This window comes from Manis javanica, chromosome 14 (assembly GCF_040802235.1).
Source record: "Manis javanica isolate MJ-LG chromosome 14, MJ_LKY, whole genome shotgun sequence".
NCBI lineage: Eukaryota > Metazoa > Chordata > Mammalia > Pholidota > Manidae > Manis > Manis javanica.
In genome coordinates, this window is record NC_133169.1 from 47,134,469 (window position 1) to 47,158,017 (window position 23,549).

Here is a 23,549-nt window from a genome sequence, read left to right on the forward strand (position 1 = left end):
AGGTGGGTGAGCTCTTTATATATTTTGGATGTCAAGCCTTTATCGGATCTGTAATTTTCAAATATACTCTCCCATACTGTAGGGTTCCTTTTTGTTCTATTGATGGTGTCTTTTGCTGTACAGAAGCTTTTTAGCTTAATAAAGTCCCACTTGTTCATTTTTGCTGTTGTTTTCCTTGCCCGGGGAGATATGTTCAAGAAGAGGTCACTCATGTTTATGTCTAAGAGGTTTTTGCTATGTTTTTTTCCAAGAGTTTAATGGTTTCATGACTTATATTCAGGTCTTTGATCCATTTTGAGTTTACCTTTGTATATGGGGTTAGACAATGGTCCAGTTTCATTCTCCTATATGTAGCTGTCCAGTTTCGCCAGCACCATCTGTTGAAGAGACTGTAACTTCGCCATTGTATGTCCATGGCTCCTTTATCAAATATTAATTGACCATATATGTCTGGGTTAATGTCTAGAGTCTCTAGTCTGTTCCACTGGTCTGTGGCTCTGTTCTTGTGCCAGTAACAAATTGTCTTGATTACTATGGCTTTGTAGTAGAGCTTGAAGTTGGGGAGTGAGATCCCCCCTACTTTATTCTTCTTTTTCAGGATTGCTTTGGCTATTCGGGGTCTTTGGTGTTTCCATATGAATTTTTGAATTATTTGTTCCAGTTCATTGAAGAATGGTGCTGGTAGTTTGATAGGGATTGCATCAAATCTGTACATTGCTTTGGGCAGGATGGCCATTTTGACGATATTAATTATTCCTAGACATGAACATGGGATGAGTTTCCATTTGTTAGTGTGCCCTTTAATTTCTCTTAAGAGTGACTTGTAGTTTTCAGAGTATAAGTCTTTCACTTCTTTGGTTAGGTTTATTCCTAGGTATTTTATTGTTTTTGATGCAATTGTGAATGTGCATGAAATTGTTTTCCTGATTTCTCTTTCTATTGGTTCATTATTAGTGTATAGGAAAGCTACAGATTTCTGTGTGTTAATTTTGTATCCTGCAAATTTGCTGTGTTCCGATATCAGTTCTAGTAGTTTTGGGGTGGAGTCTTTAGGGTTTTTTACGTACAATATCATGTCATCTGCAAATAGTGACAGTTTAACTTCTTCTTTACCAATCTGGATTCCTTGTATTTCTTTGTTTTGTCTGATTGCCATGGCTAGGACCTCCAGTTCTATGTTAAATAACAGTGGGGAGAGTGGGCATCCCTGCCTTTTTCCCAATCTCAGAGGAAAAGCTTTCAGCTTCTTGCTGTTCAGTATAATGTTGGCAGTGGGTTTATCATAAATGGCCTTTATAATGTTGAGGTACTTGCCATCTATTCCCATTTTGCTGAGAGTTTTTATCATGAATGGATGTTGAATTTTGTCAAATGCTTTTTCAGCATCTATGGAGATGATCATGTGGTTTTTGTCTTTCTTTTTGTTGATGTGGTGGATGATGTTGATGGATTTTCAAATGTTGTACGATCCTTGCATCCCTGGGATTAATCCCACTTGGTCATGGTGTATGATCCTTTTGATATATTTTGTATTTCGGTTTGCTAATATTTTGTTGAGTATTTTTGCATCTACGTTCATTAGGGATATTGGTCTGTAGTTTTCTTTTTTGGTGGGGTTTTTGCCTGGTTTTGGTATTAGGGTGATGTTGGCTTCATAGAATGAGTTTGGGAGTATTCTCTCCTCTTCTATTTTTTGGAAAACTTTATGGAGAAAGGGTATTATGTCTTCCCTGTATGTCTGATAAAATTCCAAGGTGAATCCATCTGGCCCGGGGGTTTTGTTCTTTGGTAGTTTTGTGATTACTGCTTCAATTTCGCTGCGGGTAATTGCTCTGTTTAGATTTTCTGTTTCTTTCTGGGTCAGTCTTGGAAGGTTGTATTTTCCTTGGAAGTTGTCCATTTCTCCTAGCTTTCCCAGCTTGTTAGCATATAGGTTTTCATAGTACTCTCTAATAATTCCTTGTATTTCTGTGGGGTCTGTCGTGATTTTTCCTTTCTCGTTTCTGATTCTGTTGATTTGCGTTGACTCTCTTTTCCTCTTAATAAGTCTGGGTAGAGGCTTATCTATTTGGTTTATTTTCTTGAAGAACCAGCTCTTGGTTTCATTGATTTTTGCTACTGTTTTATTCTTCTCAATTTTATTTATTTCTTCTCTGATCTTTATTATATCCCTCCTTCTGCTGACCTTAGGCCTCATTTGCTCTTCTTTTTCCAATTTCAATAATTGTGACATTAGACCATTCATTTGGGATTGTTCTTCCTTCTTTAAATATGCCTGGATTGCTATATACTTTCCTCTTAAGACTGCTTTTGCTGTATCCCACAGTAGTTGGGGCTTTGTGTTGTTGTCGTCGTTTGTTTCCATATATTGCTGGATCTTCATTTTGATTTGGTCATTGATCCATTGATTATTTAGGAGCCTGTTGTTAAGCCTCCATGTGTTTGTGAGCCTTTTTGCTTTCTTTGTATAGTTTATTTCTAGTTTTATGCCTTTGTGGTCTGAAAAGTTGGTTGGTAGGATTTCAATCTTTTGCAATTTACTGAGGCTCTTTTTGTGGCCTAGTATGTGGTCTATTCTGGAGAATGTTCCATTTGCACTTGAGAAGAATGTGTATCCTGTTGCTTTTGGATGTAGAGTTCTGTAGATGTCTGTTAGGTCCATCTGTTCTAGTGTGTTGTTCAATGCCTCTGTGTCCTTACTTATTTCTGTCTGGTGGATCTGTCCTTTGGAGTGAGTGGTGTGTTGATGTCTCCCAGAATGAATGCATTGCATTCTATTTCCTCCTTTAGTTCTGTTAGTATTTGTTTCAGATACTTTGGTGCTCTTGTATTGGGTGCATATATATTTATAATGGTTATATCCTCTTGTTGGTCTGAGCCCTTTATCATTATGTAATGTCCTTCTTTATCTTTTGTTACTTTCTTTATTTTGAAGTCTGTTTTGTCTGATACTAGTATTGCAACACCTGCTTTTTTCTCTCTGTTGTTTGCATGAAATATCTTTTTCCATCCCTTGACTTTAAGTCTGTGCATGTCTTTGTGTTTGAGGTGAGTCTCTTGTAAGCAGCATATGGATGGGTCTTGCTTTTTTATCCATTCTATTACTCTGTGTCTTTGGATTGGTGGATTCAGTCCATTTACATTTAGGGTGATTATTGAAAGGTATGTACTTATTGCCATTGCAGGCTTTAAGTTTGTGGTTACCAAAGGTTCAGGATTACCTTCTTTTCTATCTTGCTGTCTAACTTAACCCACTTGTAGAGCTATTATAAACATGGTCTGATGATTCTTTATTTCTCTCCCTTTTTATTCCTCTTCCTCCCTTCTTCATATTTTGGATGTTTTGTTCTGTGCTCTTTTTAGGAGTGCTCCCATCTAGAGCAGTCCCTGGAAGATGCCCTGTAGAGGTGGTTTGCGGGAGGCAAATTTCCTCAACTTTTTCTTGTCTGGGAATTGTTTATTCCCTCCTTCATATTTAAATGATAATCGTGCTGGATACAGTAGTCTTGGTTCTAGGCCCTTCTGTTTCATTGCATTAAGTATATCATGCCATTCTCTTCTGTCCTGTAAGGTTTCTGTTGAGAATTCTGATGATAGCCTGATGGGTTTTCCTTTGTAGGTGACCTTTTTTTCTCTCTGGCTGCCTTTAATACTTTGTCCTTGTCTTTTTGATCTTTGCTATTTTGATTATTATGTGTCTTGGTGTTGCCCTCCTTGGATGCCTTGTCATGGGAGTTCTGTGTACCTCTGTGGTCTGAGAGGCCATTTCCTTCCCTAGTTTGGAGAAATTTTCAGCAATTATTTCTTCAAAGACCCTTTCTATCCATTTTTCTCTCTTCTTCTTCTTCTGGTACCCCTATAATGCAGATATTATTCCATTTCAATTGGTCACTCAGCTCTCTTAGAATTCTTTCATTCCTGGAGATCCTTTTATCTCTCTCTGCATCAGCTTCTCTTCATTCCTGTTCTCTGTTTTCTAATCCATTAATGGTCTCTTGCATCTCGTCCATTCTGTTTTGAAGTCCTTCCATAGCTTTTTTTATTTCTGTATTCTCCTTCCTTAATTCTTGCATATTTCTCTGAAAGTCCATCTGGATGGTTATAACTTTTGTTTTGAATTATTTTTCAGGAAAACTGGTTAAATCTATCTCCCCAGGTTCCTTCTCAGGGGAAGATGTAGCAGATGCCGAAGCTGTCTGGGTTTGTCTTGTCTGGATAATATTTTTTTGCCTTTTCATGTTGATAGGTGCTTTTGACTGTCAGCTGGGAGGGCCAAACTTTCCACTTGCTACTGGCCTTTCTTTACTGGGACAACTACGACCCCTAGTGGCTTGTGTTGGGCAATTGCATGTAGACTGGGTCTCTATATCTTGCCCGGCAATATGGAGGAAGCTCCCTTGCTGTGGGTGGGTGTGGCCCACCTCAGGCTGCTTCTCTGCTTTGGCAGGGCCCTGGAGGGGTAATGGACGGGGGGCTGTTTGGTTGTTTAGTTCTGTGAGGGGTCTCAGAGCTGTTGCCCAGGGGTTTAGAGCACCCAGTTTTCCCTGTAATTTCCAGCTGCTGGACTGTGACCTGTGTTTTTTCCATCTGCATTCTTGTCCCTTTAAGTCTTTCAAAAAGCACTCGCTCTTCTTTGTCACAGGGGCATCAGCTTTGGAACCTGCTCAGAGGTCTTGCTGCCCTGTTTACCTAGTTTCCAGCCCTCCATGCATGCACTGTGTCTGTGCTCTGGTGCAGATGGCTAGGGCTGGGTGTTTAGCAGTCCTGGGCTCCCTCTCCCTCCCTGCTCTGACTCCTCTCTTCCCGCTGGGAACAGGGGTGAGAGGCACTCGGGTCCCACCAGGCTGGGGCTTGTATCTTACCCCCTTCACCAGGTGCTGGGTTCTCACACGTGTGGATGTAGTCTGGCTGTTGTTCTGTGTCTTCTTTTCTTTCTTTTAGGATTAGTTGTATTTATTGTATTTTCAAAAATATGTATGTTTTTGGGAGGAGATTCCCACTGTCCTACTCACGCTGCCATGTTGACCCTGCCTATGAGTTTGATAGTTTTATGGCTTAAATTCATGTACTTAATCAATTTTGAGTTTATTTTTGTGTATGCAGTTTGATAATAATTCAGTTTCATTCTCTTGTATGTAGCTGTCCAGTTTTGCCAACACCAGCTTTTGAAGAGGCTGTCATTTCCCCATTTTATATTCATGGCTCCTTTAACATATATTAACTGCCCTATAAGTGTGGATTTATATCTGCTCTCTCTGTTCTATTCCATTGGTCTATGGGTCTGCTCTTGTACCAAATTATCTTGATTACTGGTGTCTTTGTAGTACAGCTTGAAGTCAGGGAGCATAATCCTCCCCACATTATTCTTCCTTCTAAGGGTTGCTTTGTCTTTTGTGGTCTTTTGTGGTTCCATATGAATTTTAGAAGGATTTGTTCTAGTTTGTTGAAGAATGCTGTTGGTATTTTGATAGGGATTGCATTGAGTCTGTGGATCACTTTAGGCAAGATGGCCATTTTGACAATATTAATTCTTCCTGTCCGCGAGTATGGGATGTAGTTCCATTTACTTGTATCTTCTTTAATTTTTCTCATGAGTGTCTTGCACATTTCATGGTATAGGTCTGTCATCTCCTTGGTTTGGTTTATTTCTAGGTAATTTTTTCTTTTCAGTGCAATTGTAAATGGAGTTGTTTTCCTGATTTCTCTTACTGTTAGTTCATCATTAACATATAGGAATGCAGCAGATTTCCCTGTATTAATTTTGTATCTTGCAAATTTGCTGAATTTATTTATTTGCTCTGGTAGTTTTTTGTGGATTCTTTTGTGTTTTCTATGTACAATATCATGTCATCTGCAAACAGTGACAGTTTAGCTTCTTTACTAATCTGGATGCCTTTAATTTCTTTATGTTGTCTGATTGCTGTGGCTAGGGCCTCAAGGACCATGTTGAATACAACTGGGAGAGTGATCATCCTTGTCTTGTTTCCGATCTTAGAGGAGAAGCTTTTAGCTTCTCATTCTCAAATATGTTGTCTTTGGGTTTGTTGTATGTGGTTTTCTTCTTCCTTCTCTACTCTTTATATATTAGGTGCCATATTCTGTGCTCTTTGTGTATCCCTTGACTAACTTTGTGAGTAGTTGATTTAACTTTGCATTTTCTTAGTAATTAATTGAACTTCTTCCTTTACTGTGGTTTTATTTTCTCTGGTGACAGCTATTTAGCCTTAGAAGCACTTTCATCTATGGCAGTCCTTTTAAAATACACTGTGGAGGTGGTTTGTGAGAGGTAATTTTCCTCAAATTTTGCTTATCTGGAAATTTTTTAATCACTGCTTAAATTTAAATTATAATCTTGACAGGTAGAGTATTCATGGTTGGAGGCCTTTCTGTTTCATTGCACTGTATATATCAGGCTACTCCATTCTGGCCTCTAAAATTTCTTCTGAGAACTCTGCTTATAGCATAATAGGCTTTCATATGCATGATGTTTTCTCTCTCTCTTTTGCTGCCTTTAATACTCTGTCCTTGTCCTTGATCTGTGATATTTTAACTATTATATGTCTTGGTTTTGTATTCCTAGATTTCATTGTGTTGGGAGATTTCTACACTTTTATGACTTGAGAGACTATTTTCTTCCCAAGATTGGGAAAGTTTTCAGCAATTATTACCTCAAAGAGACTTTGTCTCTTTTTCTCTCTTCTTCTTCTTCTGGTTCCCCTATAATGCAAATATTATTCCATTTGGATTGTTCCCATGCTTCTCATTTTTCTTTAATTCCTAGAGATCCTTTTTTTCTCTCTGTGCTTCAGCTTCTTTGTTTTTATATTCTCTAATTTCTATCCCATTTATCATTTCCTCTACTTCATCTAATCTACTTTTAAATCCCTCCATTGTATGTTTTATTTCAGCTACTGTATTTTTCAGTTTCTATCCCTTTCTTGAAGTCCTCCTTAGATTTTGAGCATTTTTCTGTAGCTCCATAAGCATGTTTATGATTTTTATTTTGAAATCTTTATCAAGAAGAATGCTGACTTCAGTTTCACTTAGCCATCTTTGTGGCATCTGCTGAAATTTTTTTAAACAAATTTTTTGCCATTTCATTTTTCTAGTGATTCCTATGGAATAGTAACTGAGTATGCAGCACCCTCTAGTTTTACGTCACCCATTGATAATTTCAACATGAAAAAACAAATATGATTAAGACTTTTGTTTCAGGGCTATAATTAATAGAAATAGTCCCTCTCAGTTAAATTAAGTCACTCTTCCTTTGCAAAATTTTAGTCTCATGAAGAGGAACCCATCATCCAGTAATATAGAAATCATATATATTGTTTTATTCCATCAGTATTTGAAAACAGATCCATTTCCACATGTTAGAAATTATAAGATTTATATAAAGTTTCAAAACAAAAGTGTATTTACTTTTCTCAATAAAAAGTCATGGGCAATGCCAGTCAGGGCTCAGCCAAGAACATTCCAGCACCATGCCATCCAAAGTCCAAGACAGGGAGGGGCAGCCTCACCCACCCAGGGCCCAGGGCAGCCACAGAACATTCTGTGTGGCCCATGCAGGCTGCATGCCAACCACGTGTGCAGATACACCCACAAGCTCGTGTGGGGAGGCGAATAGTCATGCTGACTTGAGAAGATCCCACGTTGGCAGCTCAAGGCCAATGCAGAAATAAAACCGCATTCTTACTTCCAAAAACTGGCCTCCTTTCCTATTCCTGTACTTTTAGCCACACTGATCCCAGGGATAAACACATTCTGATGATTCATTTGCACACCCACAGCATTGGTCTCCTGCATCATTTATGCTGTTGTGAGAGCATGAGGCTGAGGGGATATTCCTTTAATTTCCTGCTTTAGAGCAGAGGATACTAGCTGGAGAGGCCCTCCATCTTTCCCAACACCCTAAATAAGGGTCACACCTACAGACCTGAATGACCCTGGAGCCTTCTAGAAAAAGCAAATGGGATTTTTAGGTCTGCAAAACAATTCTGTATGATACTGTAATAGTGGGCAAACAATATGTTTGTCAAAACCCATAGAATGTACAACACAAACATTGAGCCGCATATGGGATGGGGTGGGGCAAGAAAGCATGTGGGAACCCTCTGTACTTTCAACTCAGTTTTTCTGTAAACCTAAACCTGCTCTAAAAAATTAACATCTGTTTATTTAAAAAAAACTGTTTTTCCAAAAAAAAAGTAATGGGCAATATAATTGAGGAAATAGCATCTAGAACTAATAGAATGGACAGAAGAATAAGTCAAGGATAATAATAATTACCCTTTTGCTCCTCCAGTTCTGTCTGCCTGTCTGGTTGAACCCACCATCCAATTATTTTTCAGAGCCTCACACACATGGGCAAATAGAGTGTGGCCAGTTTAAGTGAATAAAGAGAAGGGAGATGACATCACCCCTTGTTTCATGGCCCCTGTTGGAGGAGCTGATACAGTGTGTGTGGACCAGTCCCCTTGGACCTTGAAGAGGCATGCAGCCAACAGACCTAAGCAAGGCAATCAATATTTCAGTTGCAGTTATCTGGTTTTCTCCTTATGCCTTTTAAGAAATCTCCTTTTGTTATTAAATGCAATTCATTCATACCACATTGTAATCGATATTTAAATTAATCTAAAAAATCCCCATTGTTAATCAATTCTTGTCTAAAATATATGACCTACTTTACATTTGTTCTACAAAACAAATATATGTTTGAGATATGAGGACATAATCTCTAATAATTCTTTAAACATTTTTTAAATATTCATTCTTATCATCACAGCTATAGACTGATTTCTTTACAATAATTAGTGTATCTAAGGAAGCACCAATAATTAGGACTGTGGTAGAGATTTACAAGGAGGGTGTCTGCTTCAGATCGTTGTCTTTATCTCTCCTCAGGGCATGATTATTTGTACTTTTCTTCATTCACTTACAGTCTATGCTACATTACGTATGTAATCTTTTCATTTTTCTATTTGTCTCTTTGTAAACACACATAAACTATATCATCTCAACCATTTTTAAGTGTACAGATCAAAGGTATGATGTGAATTCACATGGGAGGCCATCTACACCATCCCTCACCAGAACTTTCATTTTCAAACTATAACTCTATACCTATCACATAATAATTTTCTCAATTTTCTTTCCTTCATTCTCTTTCAATAACCATTACACTTTTTGTCTTTATGACTAAGAACACTCAAAGTAACTTGTATAATTGAAATCATGCAGGTTTTGTATTATTGTGACTGGCTCATTCACTTAGCATATTATCCTCAAAATTCATCCACATTTCAGCACATTCCAGAAGACATTACACCCCTGTGTTTACTGCCACATTGTTTACAGATGTTCCTTCATTTTAAGGTAATATTCCATCATGTGTATTTTCAACATTTTGCTTATCCATTTATCCTTCAAAGGACACTTGTGTTGAACTCATTTCTTAGCTATTATGCATAATGCTGATAGGAACAAGAATTCAGAACTACTGTTTCAAGAACCTGCTTTCAATATTTTTGGGAAGTGGAATCCAGGCACATCCTAGAAGTGGAATCCTAGAAGTGGAATGCAGCAACATATTGTAATTAATGTTTAACTTGGGGGGAATCCCCAGACTCTTGTCCAGAGCAAATGCACCATTTTACATTCCCACAACCATGCACAGCAGTTCCTCTTCTCCACATCCTCACCAGCACTGGTTCTTTTCTGTCTTTGATAACAGCTACTCTAATGGGTTTTCAATGGTCTGTCATTCCAGTTTTGGCTGCCTTTGGTATCAGCATAATGCCAGCCTCATAAAATCAGTTTGAATGTATTCCTACCTCTGCAACATTTTTGGAAATGTTTGAGAGGAATGTATATATACATGTATATATTTTTTTGTTAAAGCATAGGTGATATTAAATATTGCATTTGTTTCAGTTAAGTCACAAGAATGATTTGACAGTTACACACATTATTAATCCTGACCCAAACTAGTGTAGTTACTATAAGTTAACATAGAAAAAGAGGCTGCACATTGATAATCATCAGGAAAATGCAAATCAGAACTGCAGTGAGGTGTGACCTCACAGCAGTCAGAATGGCCACTATCTAAAATATAAGAAATAACAAGTGTTGGCAAGAATGTGCAGAAAAAGGAACAATCATACACTGTTGCTGGGAATACCAATTGTTACAGACACTGTGGAAAGCAGTATGGAGGGTCCTCAAAAACTAAAAATAGAAATACCAGATGAACGCATATCTCCACTTCAAGGGATTTACCCAAAAACAAATTATCTGATTCAAAAAGATGTATGCAGCCCTGTATTTATTGCCCCATTACTTACAATAACCAAAATATGGAAACAGCCAAGCATCCATTAATAGATGAGTGGATGAATATTAGGCAGTACATGTATGCAATGGAATATTCTGTCAGAAAATGGAAAGAAATCTTGTCATTTGGGACAACATGGATTGACCTAGAGAGCAGTATGTGAAATGAGATAAACAGGTGAAGAAAGATAAATAACATGATTTCATTCATATGTGGAGTCTCAAAACAAAAAAGCAAAATAAACAAAAGAGCAGTGGGGTCACAGACACTGAGAAGTGACTGGTGTGACTACAGGGAGGGGCAGGGAGGTGGGGGAGGCTGGCGAAGGTCACAGAGGAGAGCAAAAATCTTGGTCATAAGTTGGTCATAGATACTTATATCAAATCATCACATATACATCTGAGACTTATGCAATGTTAATTGTCAGTTATATCTCAATAAAACTGCAAGAAATTAAAATGAAATTTGAGAAACTGGAAAAAATAAGATAGCATTAAAGTAAGATAGATTTCATGTATGTAACAAAAGAAAGTATACAAATCAGTAATCTTATGAACAGAGGTCAAGACAAAGTTGTGAAGGAAATATACTTAATGTTATTTTCAACCATAATACTGACTAGTGTATTGTCTTTGACAAATAAATTCAACTATTAGTTTCAGAATGTTTATCAATGAAAAATAAAATAAAAGAGTATTTCACAAATTTTTCTTGAACTTTAAGTGAGAAAGTATATATATTCATATATACATGAACATATTTCATAGTCAAGAATTTATTAGTGCTGTTGGGGTTTGTGATTATTTTTAATATCAATTAAGCTTTTAATACATATTAACATTAACAGTAAAAGATTATTTTTAAGACATAAGAAAAAATCCAAAAATTTTTGCAGGGCTATCCATTAGCTGCTTTTGCTCTCTTAACTGTATTCCTCATCAGTCTCAGAGGGGATTTGTCAAAAGAAAAAGCATCCACTCAATTGGCGCATAGTAACGCCAGGGATGACACCACTCTCCTACTTAATTGTACACCTAACCTGGACGTGCCCCATTAGCCCATCTGGATGGGATGAGAAACATCACCTGGTGGTAGTTTCAACCACAGACGTAGACAACTGCAAGGGGAAAGGGTAATTACTGTTTTCAACTGTTCTCACACATTCTATTAGCTGAAAGAGTTTTCTCGATTTTGACCTGTCTGTATTTAAGAAGGAAAGCATACATGCTTTTTCTTATGAATCTCTCTGTATTGCATGTATTTACTGCAATATATTAGGAAACATGTCTTTGTTTTCCAACATTTTCTGGGAAAAGGAATTTATGCATTCATCCCCATTTACTGGATGATGCATTTCCTTTTCTTGAGATTGAAATTTATAGAGGAAGAGCTACTATTTTACTTGGTGTGGGGATGATTTCTGAGGTTTATAAAACACTAGAAACAAGGGTCTCCATCATTTATAGTTCCCTGGGAAAGCTGACATGGGCGCCTGTCACCAGGTCGTCTCCCATGGAGGGGAGGCCATGCTGTCAAGAGACCTGAGGCAGAGGCACAACCTGCAGGGCCCAATCATGAGCTGAGATGAGTTCTCACTCTGCTTGGTTTGTGCATTAGGCAGATAACCTGAGAACCTGAAGCTTTTATCATGTAAAAGGACAAAGTAAGATGAGTAGGTGCCTCATAGGCTCCTGGGAAGGATGGAATGTGGTGAGCATTAGGACAATTCCTGGAATGCCATCAGCTTCAAATAAAGATTTGGCATATGCCACAGACACTATCCATGACCTCAAGTTAAATATGCACTAAACTGCTGTCATGAAACTCAGGGAATTGCATCACAGTAAGTCTGCATGGGGTGGGTGCAGCTGCTGAGGGTGGTGCAGACACGGCTCCCTTCTGTCTGTGTCCCAGGTGGGCTGCTTGCTGTGGCCTAGTGATGCTGATTCCCATTTACTGAAGTGCAGCAGAGATTTGCCCAGTGACCCCAAATACCCTTCCAGTCTCCCTCCACTCACTCAGCAAACAGGTGAAGGTCTCGCATGATTGGTATTTCCACTAGCCCTCATTTAATTTGACCACAAGTATAGACTGGCAAACAGGTCTGTTTTGCAATTAACTGGACTGTTTTTAACTTTTCACAGAGCTCAGGATCCATATGCCAGTGAAGGTGCTATTTGAAAGGATAATTTTCTAACACAATATGTCCATATTTCTTGGATATTTACATTAAGAAATTGAAATAACTGTCAGTGTTGTCAGCTGCTTTAACACCCTGAATAAATTCAATTTGTTAACAAATTGATTATAGTAATTAACATTTGTAATTAATGCAATAGGATAAAATATATTTGACATGTGAAATATATTTGGGAAATAACCCTGAAATGTAGCCGCCTCTCAACTCTTTCCAGAAAAAAAGAGCCCATATTTCCCCCTTTACTACATTTTAACTTGTCAGAAACTGAAAATCTGCAGAGATCTAATCTTCATGAGAAAATACAGATAAACTATTAGTGATTCCCTTAAGAAAGATCAGGTATCTTTTGCATCTATCATTCATTTTATTTATATTGTAGTTATTTTAAAATTCTACACTAAATCATATTTATATAACATTTGTTCCTGAATAGGCTGATTGTGACCTTCCTATGTGTAATGAATTTTAATTTGTCTCTGATTCATCTTCAGATGAATCAGAACCTGCCCGTGAGCAGCAGGACTGAGGGGCCAATGGGGAACTGGAGTCAGGAATCTCTCCGTGTTACTCCATTTTCCTCATTGCATCTCAGTTTCCATGAAAATTATCTTCTGTGACATTAAAAAAAAATTAGGAAAAACAAAAGCTTGTCCAATTAATATCAATGACCTTCTAAACCCTATTCATTGTCCCCTGATATTTACAGCAAATGGTAGAAGTTTTAAGATGATGAATTGTAACTTGGAAAAATATGGACTACACAGAAGAAAAATGGATATCAGAATAAAGTTCTGCTTAACCAGGACTAAAATAAGAAATATATATGTGCATATTTATTTATATTTATATACTGGTGTTTATTAATTTAAATTTTTATAATTATAAAAATTATATATGTCCATATACACATGTAAGTATGTATAATAAAGTATAAACATATAGACAAATTTATGCATAAATTATTTAGGCACAAAGAAATTATGAAATATAAATTATCTAAAACATATATAGATACCAAAACTGGTGAACTGACCTAACAGTGCATCTTATATCACCAGACAAGAAGAGCAAAAGCCCTCGCTTATGTATATTCTGCACAATTCTCTCTCTATATATTAATTATTTAAAATAGTGGTATATATGTGTATTCACTGTAACTGGTCATTATCTAACCACTTCCATAAGTTTAGTTCATTTATTCCTAACCATGCCTGACATAATTGTGCTTGCCCTCATTTTATGTAGAGTGGACAGGGGGATAGGGGTGCAGGATAAGCTGAACCCACAGCTGCAGTATGGCTTCAGAGTCTGGGCTCCTAATGTTGCCCCTAGGATGTCTAAAGGGTTCCTTGGTGAGGACCACAGGTAACTTCTGAATATACAGATCAACCCACCCAACTACACTGCTTCAACGTGTGACCCAGTCTCACAGGCACAATGGGCTCAAATATTCATATGGATTATCTCAAACTGTGATTCAGTTACTTTTTAAGTTATTTTAAATATTAAAGTATAATTGATATGTAACATTATATTAGTTTCAGTTATACAATGTCATGACTCAGTATTTGCATACATGGTGAAACATAAAGTATTTTATATGGAATACAACTTCAAGAATTTTTGAGATCCTAATTGCTTCTTTACACCAGAGATGTTAATAAAATTCTGAGTCCTTATAATGAAAATTTTAGGAGACTGTGATATCCCTTTTTTAGTAATTCACTGTTGTGTCTGCATAGACCCATGACTGCAAATTTCTCTAATTGATAAATATGTCATGAGGTCATCTAATAACCATGAACTTTGACAACTTCACAAGTGACCAGTTATTTTGTCTCACAATTTTGCACAATTAATCTTTTGGGATATTCATGGAATTAAAGTTAACGTTTAACCCCTAATTCTCCAGAACCATGGGGTTTCCTCCACTTAACATGACTGGGTTGATTCACACATACACACACAAACACACCAATACACACACACATGCAAACACACACTAAATAGTCATTCAGCAGGTGGCATCTCATGAGTGATTCATTATGTCTCTCCTTCATGGGCCAGGTGAAATCATGGAGGACACCACATGGATGGCCAACCACATAGGAGGTCAGGGTTCATCCTACTGAGAATCTTGAGTCAATTCCAATACCCAGCCCACCTTTGTGTGGTCATTTTCCTAGTTTTCCTGATGGCCTTGCCTGGAAACACCATCCTGATCCTTCTCATATGCTCTAATGTCCGCCTCCACATCCCCATGTACTTTTCCATCAGCCAGTTGTCTCTCATGAATGTGGCGTACATTTCTGTCACTGTGCCTAAGATGCTCATGGACCGGGTCATGGGTGTGAACATGATCTCAGCCCCCGGATGTGGGATGCAGATGTTCCTCTATTTGACACTGGCAGGTTCAGAATGTTTCCTTCTGGCCACCATGGCCTATGAACGCTATACAGCCATCTGCCATCCTCTCCGTTACCCTGTCCTCATGAACCACAGGGTGTGTGTCCTCCTGGCATCTGGCTGCTGGCTCCTGGGATCAGTGGATGGCTTCTTGTTCACTCCCATCACAATGACCTTTCCCTTCTGCAGATCCCGGGAGATCCATCATTTCTTTTGTGAATTTCCTGCTGTATTGAAGCTCTCCTGCTCAGACACCTCCATGTATGAGACACTCATGTACCTCTGCTGCGTCCTCATGCTGCTCATCCCTGTGACCATCATTTCAGGTTCTTACTACTTCATCCTCCTCACCATCCACACGATGAACTTGGCAGAGGGCTGGAAGAAGGCCTTTGCCACCTGCTCCTCCCACACAACTGTGGTCACCCTCTTCTATGGGGCTGCCATGTACAATTACATGCTCCCCAGCTCCTACCACAGCCTTGAGAAGGACATCGTGGTGTCTGTCTTTTACACCATACTCACTCCTGTGCTAAATAGTCTAAGGAATAAGGATGCTATGGGGGCTCTGAAGAAAATGTTGAATGTGGGACCTGTCTTTCAAGAAACCATGCAGTAGGAAACTTTGATATTAATGTGCTAAGTATTCTGTCGACACATCATAAGTTTAGAAACTTATAGTAGAATTATTATTTAGACTTGTATAATTTTCACATATCTTTTAAGAATTGTTTCCATGTAGTAGAAAACTCTACAATTTATAACCCTTCTCTATTCAAAATGGATTATACAATCGTTATTTGTGTTACATTTACTGAGTTGATAACTGCACTATCTGTAGAAGAATATCCATATTCTTAGAAATATATGACAAAAATATTTAGAGGGAAAATATGAGAAACTACAATATTGATTTAAATGATAGAAAAGGCACAAGAGAGAGGGAAGTGATAAAGCAAAAAAGGTAGAATGTTAATAACTGGAGAGTTTTGGTGAAGAGAACATGGGTATTGTCTGTACCACTCATATCCATTCTACTTTACCATAAATGTAAAATTGTTCCATATAAATGGTTACAATTTCAATCCTCCCTCCTTTTTTTGAGTTGTTATTGTTTCCCATTCTTGTGTCTGCATCCTGTTTGGTGGCAGTGTATGTGATATACTCTCTTTTAAAAATTCTCCTTTGACCATGCCCCAGTATTACCAAGGCTGTCACCTGCATGATTTTATTTTGTCTGCCTCATCCCACATTTTCCAACAAAGACATCAAGTGGTGATTAATATTCCCCAGCAAGCAGATGTTTTAGGGCCAAGTGAAAACTATAAGCTCATAGTTGGAATATGAATTGGTGAAGGCCCCTTGCATGAGGCGACATCAGAGTTAAGTTTTGAGGTATATAATATTTACACAAAGGAAGAAAGCAAAGAGTCAAACTCATTTATTGAATCAATTACACAACATATATGTCTTATGTCATATTAATATCCAAAAATCTCAGTGTTAGACGGTGACTAGATGTTACCTCAGTGGAGTGTAGGAGGCTGGATCATGGAGAACTTGCTCAGAGACAAGATACCCCAGAAAAGCATGAGCAGCAGACACACAGGTATCCAAGCAGGGAAAGGAAATATTCCAGTGGCCCTTCCTTTCATGCTTTATATTATAGACTCGTGCCTTAGCCTTCTGTGATCTAGAAGTTTACAAACAGTTTTGAAAAGACCAGAACAGCACTTTAGTAATGTTGAATAGATAGCAATCAATTGGTGAAGTGAACAGTGGAGGTCAGGGGAGCAGGTGAGTGTGGACGGGGAGCTGAACGGTGTTGGTCTATGTGCACCTGGACACGCTGAGCACCAAGAAAGCCTGTGCGGAAGGTTATTTGGAGTGTGTGGGGCCTTGGACCTGCTTCACAAAGCCACAGACATGGTTGCACACTGACCATGATTAGCTGATGACTGTAAACTATGGATCTATAGTGTTTGGGGAGACAACGTGGAGCAATTTCCAATATTTTTGTCACAGTAAAACAGAACTAATAAAATATGCATTCTTCTAATCTAAGTAATTGAAAAGCACATGTTTCACTTCTCAACTTGGCATACCATAAAGATACAGACATTCATGGTTCCACTTACAACACACAAAATATAGGGAAAATAATGAACAAAATTAAACAAAATGTGTGCTACCATATTCTTCAAAAAGGGGGATTACAGGTCAGCATAAGGTGAAGGGCATAAAGAGGTACCATCTTCAAGTCACAAGAACAAATTAGTCAAAGGGATGGAAGGATAATATAGGGAACACAGCAAGCATCATTGTGTTATCTTTGTATGGTGACAAATGTTAATTACTCTTATTGTGGTGAGCACTTTGTACATAATCATCAAATCTGAATGTTGTACATCTAAATCCTATATAATATTTTATATCAACTACATTTTAATAAAATACATTAAAAATATGACACAGGCAGTAACGCTTGGGCATCAACCTTAGCATTTTTTCCCCTGGATATGTCTGCTTAGTACAATAGAAAACAAAGAAAAAATAAACATTTGGACTATGTCAAACTGAAAACTTTGACAGTGAAGGATAGCATAAACTAAATGAGAAGGCAGCCTACAGAATGAGAGACTATATTTGTAAGTTATATATGTGATAAGAGGTAAATATCCGATACATAAAAGAATTTATACAACTCAACACCAAAAGGAATAATCCAATTAAATGTGAGCACAATGTCCAAACAGGCATTTTTCCAAAGACATAGGGACCAACACAGATGAAAGAATGCTCAGCATAACTAATCATCAGGTGACAGAAACCAATAACACAATTAGAAATCACATCACACCGGTCAAAATGGGAATAACACGTGATGGTGAGAATGTGGAGAAAGAACCCTCATGAAATGTTCCTGAGAATATAAATTTGTGTGGCCACTATGGGGAAGGGTATGGAATTTCTTCAAACAGCTGAAAATAATAATCCATATGATTCATTAATTCCACTTCTGAGTATTTATGTAAAGAAAATGAAAACACTAATTTAAAAGTACTCATTCATTCCTACATTCATTACATAATTACAAACAATAGCCAAGATATAGAAGAAACCTGTGTTCATCAATGGATAATACCTACTAATAAGATGGATACAGTATATGTAAATAATGGAATATTAATCAGACATAAGATATAATGAAATCTTGCCATTTATGACAACATGTATAACCAAAATTGTATGTTAAATGAAAATTAAGAATGCTAACAGAAAAAGACAAATATCATTTGATTTCACTTATATGTGGAATCTAGAAAACAGAATAAAATGAGCACAGAAACAAAAACGAAAACAAAAACAGACTCATAAATACAGAGAACAAGCTGGTGGTTGCCAGAAGGGAGCAGGTAGGGGTTTTGGTGAAATAGGTAAATGGGGTAAAGAGGCACAAGCTTCTACTTATAAAATAAATAAGTCATGGTGACAAAAATACATGATAGGGAATATAGTCAGTAATGTTTTATTAACTGTGTAGGTGACATCGTAATTGAATGTATAGTGGTGAGCATTTCATAATCTTCAAGTCACTGTTCTGTACACATGGAGCTTATATAATATTTTGTCATCTATAATTAAGTGAAAATAATAAATAAATAGGTAGGTATTATTAAATAAATAAACAAAATTCCCCATTAACAACTTAATGGTGCCATTATATTATCTTGATAAATATTACTCAAAAATGAATATTTTTATAAAGGTATCTTTCTTCACATATATGATTACTTTTGTAGGACAGATTCCCAGAGGGGTATTATTGACTCAAAAGATCAATTACTTTTTAATTTTTTATACAAATTGTTAATTTGCATGCTAAATAACACTAGCTAATTTAGACCCACCGTCTGAGAAGGAAGAGCTCCAGCTGCTCACATTCTGACTGTGCTGCAGAGTCTCTGTTCTCCCCCTCATGCATTTCTGCTCCTCCACGTCTGCTCTGTGGCCAGAGGCGGCAACTTGTCCCTCCGCCTTTTGGATGGTTTGTCCAGTGAGAGACCCCAGCAGGGGACTGGAGGGCAGGAGCAGAAGGAGGTCTGGGTGTTTACTCCCTCAGCACCATCTTGGCCACAGTTGGCTGAGTTCCTCCACCTGGGGACCAGGTGTCACCAATGGTCAGCCCCACTTACAGCTTCAGCTGCTACGGGTCCTGCAAACCACTGCTCCTCCTGCTGCCCCTGGGAACCAATGCTGCAGAGAGCACCCCTTTGATGGTGCCATTGGCTCAATCTACATCTTTGATGAAATTCTTACCCCACCCACCTCTGTTTAACCTTCATCTAATCATTTAATACTGGCTACACTCTGCAGATATTCTGTACTTCTTGTGTATCATTTGGCTGCCTTTGGGGGTGGTTGATTTGATTTTGCATTTGCTTAGTAATTAATTGGTCTACTTTCTTTACTATGGTTTTATTTCTTTTGGTGATAGCAATTTAGCTTTAGGAACACTTCCATCTATTTCAATCCTTCTAAAATACACTGTAGAGATGGTCTGTGGGAGGTAAATTCTCTCAGCTTTTGCTTATCTGGAAAATTTTTAATCCTTTCAAATTTAAATGATAATCTTGCCAGATAAAGTAATCTTGGTTTCAGGCCCTTCTGATTCATTGCATTAAATATATCATGCCATTCTCTTCTGGCCTGTAAGGTTTCTGTTGAGAAGTCTGATGATAGCCTGATGGGTTTTCCTTTGTATGTGTTCTTTTTCTCTTTCTGGCTGCTTTTAATACTCTGTCCTTATCCTTGATCTTTGCCATTTTAATTATTATATGTCTTGGTGTTGTCTTCCTTGGGTACCTGTGTTGGGAGAACTGTGCACCTCCATGGCCTTAGAGACTATCTCCTTCCCCAGGTTGGGGAAGTTTTCAGCAATTACCTCCTCAAAGATACTTTCTATACCTTTCTCTCTCTCTCTCTCTCTTTTTCTTCTGGTACCCCTATAATGCGAATATTGTTCCATTTGGATTGGTCACACAGTTCTCTCAATATTCTTTAATTCCTAGATATCCTTTTTCTCTCTGTGCCTCAGCTTCTTTGTATTCCTCTTCTCTAATTTCCATTTCATTTACTGTCCCCTGTACTTCATCTAATCTGCTATTAAATCCCTCCATTGTATGTTTCATTTCAGATATTGTATTCTTGAATATTTGTATGTCATTCCTAAATTCTTCCCTGAGTTCTTGAATATTTTTCTGTAGCTCCATGAGGATGTTTGTGATCTTTATTTTGAAATCTCTTTCAGGAAGATTGATGAGTTCAGTTTCACTTGGCCCTCTTTCTGATGTTTGTGGGATTTGGGGTTGAACCAGGTTTCTTTGATGTTTCATATTTGTAGGTGTTGCCCTCTAGTGCCCAAAAACTCTACTCTTTGGAGCTGCTCAGCCCCTGGAGCAATGGTGGAGGTCACAGGGGAGCAGCTCTGGTACCTGTCAGGAGGAAAGAGGTCTTTCCTGCTTCCTGGCTGCAGTGCCCATCTCCATTGCCAGTGGGCAGAACACACAGGAAGAGGCCTCTATGTTTTGCACCTGTAGCTGCTGTAGGCGTGACTGGCCTGGTGCAATGGTGGGGACAGCTGCTTTGTGAGCTGGTGGTGCATATGATGAATGTGCAGCAGAGTGTGTATCATGGTGTGGGGCCTCAAAGCTGTGCAGCCAGCCAGTGGGGTGGAGCACCTGAAGCTCCTGAAAGTTCCCAACCTGCTGGGTAGAGCATGCCAGGACAATTTTGTCCACCTGTCCTTCCTCCTGAGCAGTGAGCTCTGCTCTGTGAAATCCTTGCCCCTTTAGCAGCCTTCTCACTGTTAGGAAGTCCCTCAGACTGCCTGCCTTTCTTTTTTCCCAGAGTGGCCAGATGTGGATCCCTGTTTTCCACAAGTGGCTGGAATCTCAATCTTTCCAAGTATTCTGCCTGTCTTAGCTTTCCAACCCCATTAATCTCCAGGACACCATGGAATGTAGGTTTGTGCACCCAGAGCAGACCTCCAGGGCTGGGTGTTTAGCAGTCCTAGGCCTCCACTCCCTCTCTGCTCCATTTCTCTTCCTCCTGCTGGTGAGCTGGGATGGAGGAAGGGCTTCGGTCCCTCCAGATCACAGCTTTGGTACGTTACCCATTTCCTTGAGGTCTGCGGGTTTCCCCAGGTGTAGCCTGCCACAGCCTTCCTTCCTGTTGCTCTTTCAGGATTTGATGTATTTTCTATATTTTCATGTTATATGTAGTTTTTGGAGGAGGTTTCTATCTCACCTCTCACACCGCCATCTGTAGTCCTGTCTTTGGCTCTCTTTTTATATAATTTTTCCAGTGATGATTTTATTTTTACATGTTGTTTTTATTATTAAATAAATACATTGTGCCATTTCATTGTTATTAAATTGTGCCATTTCATTTTAGTTTATAGAAGTCCCTTTCATGTTTCTTGTAAATCTGGTTTAGTTCATCTGGTGATGAAGCCCTTGAGGTTTTGCTTGTTGGAAACTTCTCATCTCTCCATCTACTCTGAGTGATGGCCGTGCAAGTTGGAGTGCAGTCGTCTGGGGGACTTCTCCTGTCATGCTTTGAATATGTTGTCCTGCTGCTTTAAGTGCTGAAATATTCTTACTGAAAAGTCTGCTGATAGCCTTATGGTGCTTCCTTTATATGTAAGAAGTAGCTTATTTATTGCTCTTTCTAAGATCCTCTTTAATATCTACTTTTTCACATTTTACTAACAATGTGACTATGTGTGGGGACCTTGGTGTCATCTTTCTTGGAGCTCTTTTGCTTTCCTGGACCCAGATGTCTGTTTCCTTTCTTAGATTAGGAAAATTTTCTGCCATTATTTCTTCCAATAACGTTTCTTCCCCCTTTTTTCTCTTTTCTTTGCAGAACCCCTGTAATTTGAAGGTTATTCCATTTGATGTTTGCCATGGAGCGTCCCTTTATAGTATCTTCACTTTTCAAATACTTTTTACATTTTCTGCTCTGTTTAGGTAAGTTCCACTATTTTGACTTTCAGATCACTGATCTTTTCTTCTGTTTCATCCCATCTCCCACTGAAACCCTCATTTATTATTTAGTTCAAGTATAATATTCTTCAGCTCCATGACTTGTTTGGTACTTACAGGTATTTTCTATCTTTCTTAAGTTCTCAATATGATCATCCATTATTTTCCTGGGTTCAGTGGTCATATTTATGATCATTACTCTGAACTCCTTTTTATGTATATTACATACTACACTTCATTAAATCTTCTTCAGAGGTTCTATCTTTTTCTTTACTTGGAACACATCCTCCTGTCTCATTATTTTGCTTGATTCTGGTTCTTACTATGTAATAAGCAAATAATCAACCTCTTTGCATCATAGGAGTTGTATAATAAATTATCCATGGGGTCCAGAAGTGCAGTTTCAACTGACCAATAAATCCAGGCCCTGCAGGGGCCTCCCCGTGTTTGTCCACAGTTTATGTGGCTGCTGTGTGAGGAAGGAAGCACATCTAGCAGAAGCATGACTGAGACCCAGGGGCTGGACACTCACTGTGTGCAACAATTTCCTTAGTTAATTAGATCATTTCCATGTATTTCCAAAGGAATCCAAACCCTTTAACCATCAACCAACATCTAACTCATCCATCCCAACCCCAAGCAAACCATAATTTACATTCTGCCATCAGGGTTTATGTGTTCTTGGATATTCTTAAGAATGGAATAACATAATGAGGGGTCTTTTGTAACTAGATTATTTTACATAGTGTAATTTTTCAAAAGTTATGTTGTAGCATCAGAGCTTCATTGCTTTACATGACGAAATAATATTTCATTGTATGGTTATATGGTATTTGTTCATTCATCAGGTTATGGATATATTGATTATTTTAATCTTTTGATGGTTCTGAATAATGTTCCTATGTAAAAGCTTTCATTTGGACATGTGTTTGGTCTTCCATGGATGATATTTAGTACTGGAATTGCAGGGTGATACAGAACCTCTACATTTCATTGTTTGAGAAAATGCCAGACTAATGTACAAAGCAGCTGCACCACTTTATTCTCACTGTTATGAGAATAACATTGAGATACCCATTATAAATAGATATCACTAATTATGACATTAGTATAATATAATATTAAAATTGTACTAATTTTACTTTTGCTTGTCTGGGAATTGTTTAATCCCTCCTTCATATTTAAATGATAATCGTGCTGGATACAGTAGTCTGGTTCAAGGCCCTTCTGTTTCATTGCATTAAGTATATCATGCCATTCTCTTCTGTCCTGTAAGGTTTCTGTTGAGAAGTCTGATGATAGCCTGATGGGTTTTCCTTTGTAGGTGACCTTTTTTTCTCTCTGGCTGCCTTTAATATTCTGTCCTTATCTTTGATCTTTGCCATTTTAATTATTATGTGTCTTGGTGTTGCCCTCCTTGGATCCCTTGTCATGGGAGTTCTGTGTACCTCTGTGGTCTGAGAGGCCATTTCCTCCCCTAGTTTGGGGAAGTTTTCAGCAATTATTTCTTCAAAGACACTTCTATCCCTTTTTCTCTCTCTTCTTCTTCTGGTACCCC

The 23,549-nt window shown here is 38.1% G+C and overlaps 1 pseudogene; it reads left to right on the forward strand.

Annotated features, from left to right (window-relative positions):
* Positions 1-14,611: 14,611 nt before the first annotated feature.
* LOC118969115 (olfactory receptor 2T29-like) lies at positions 14,612-15,561 on the forward strand (annotated as a pseudogene).
* Positions 15,562-23,549: the final 7,988 nt, after the last annotated feature.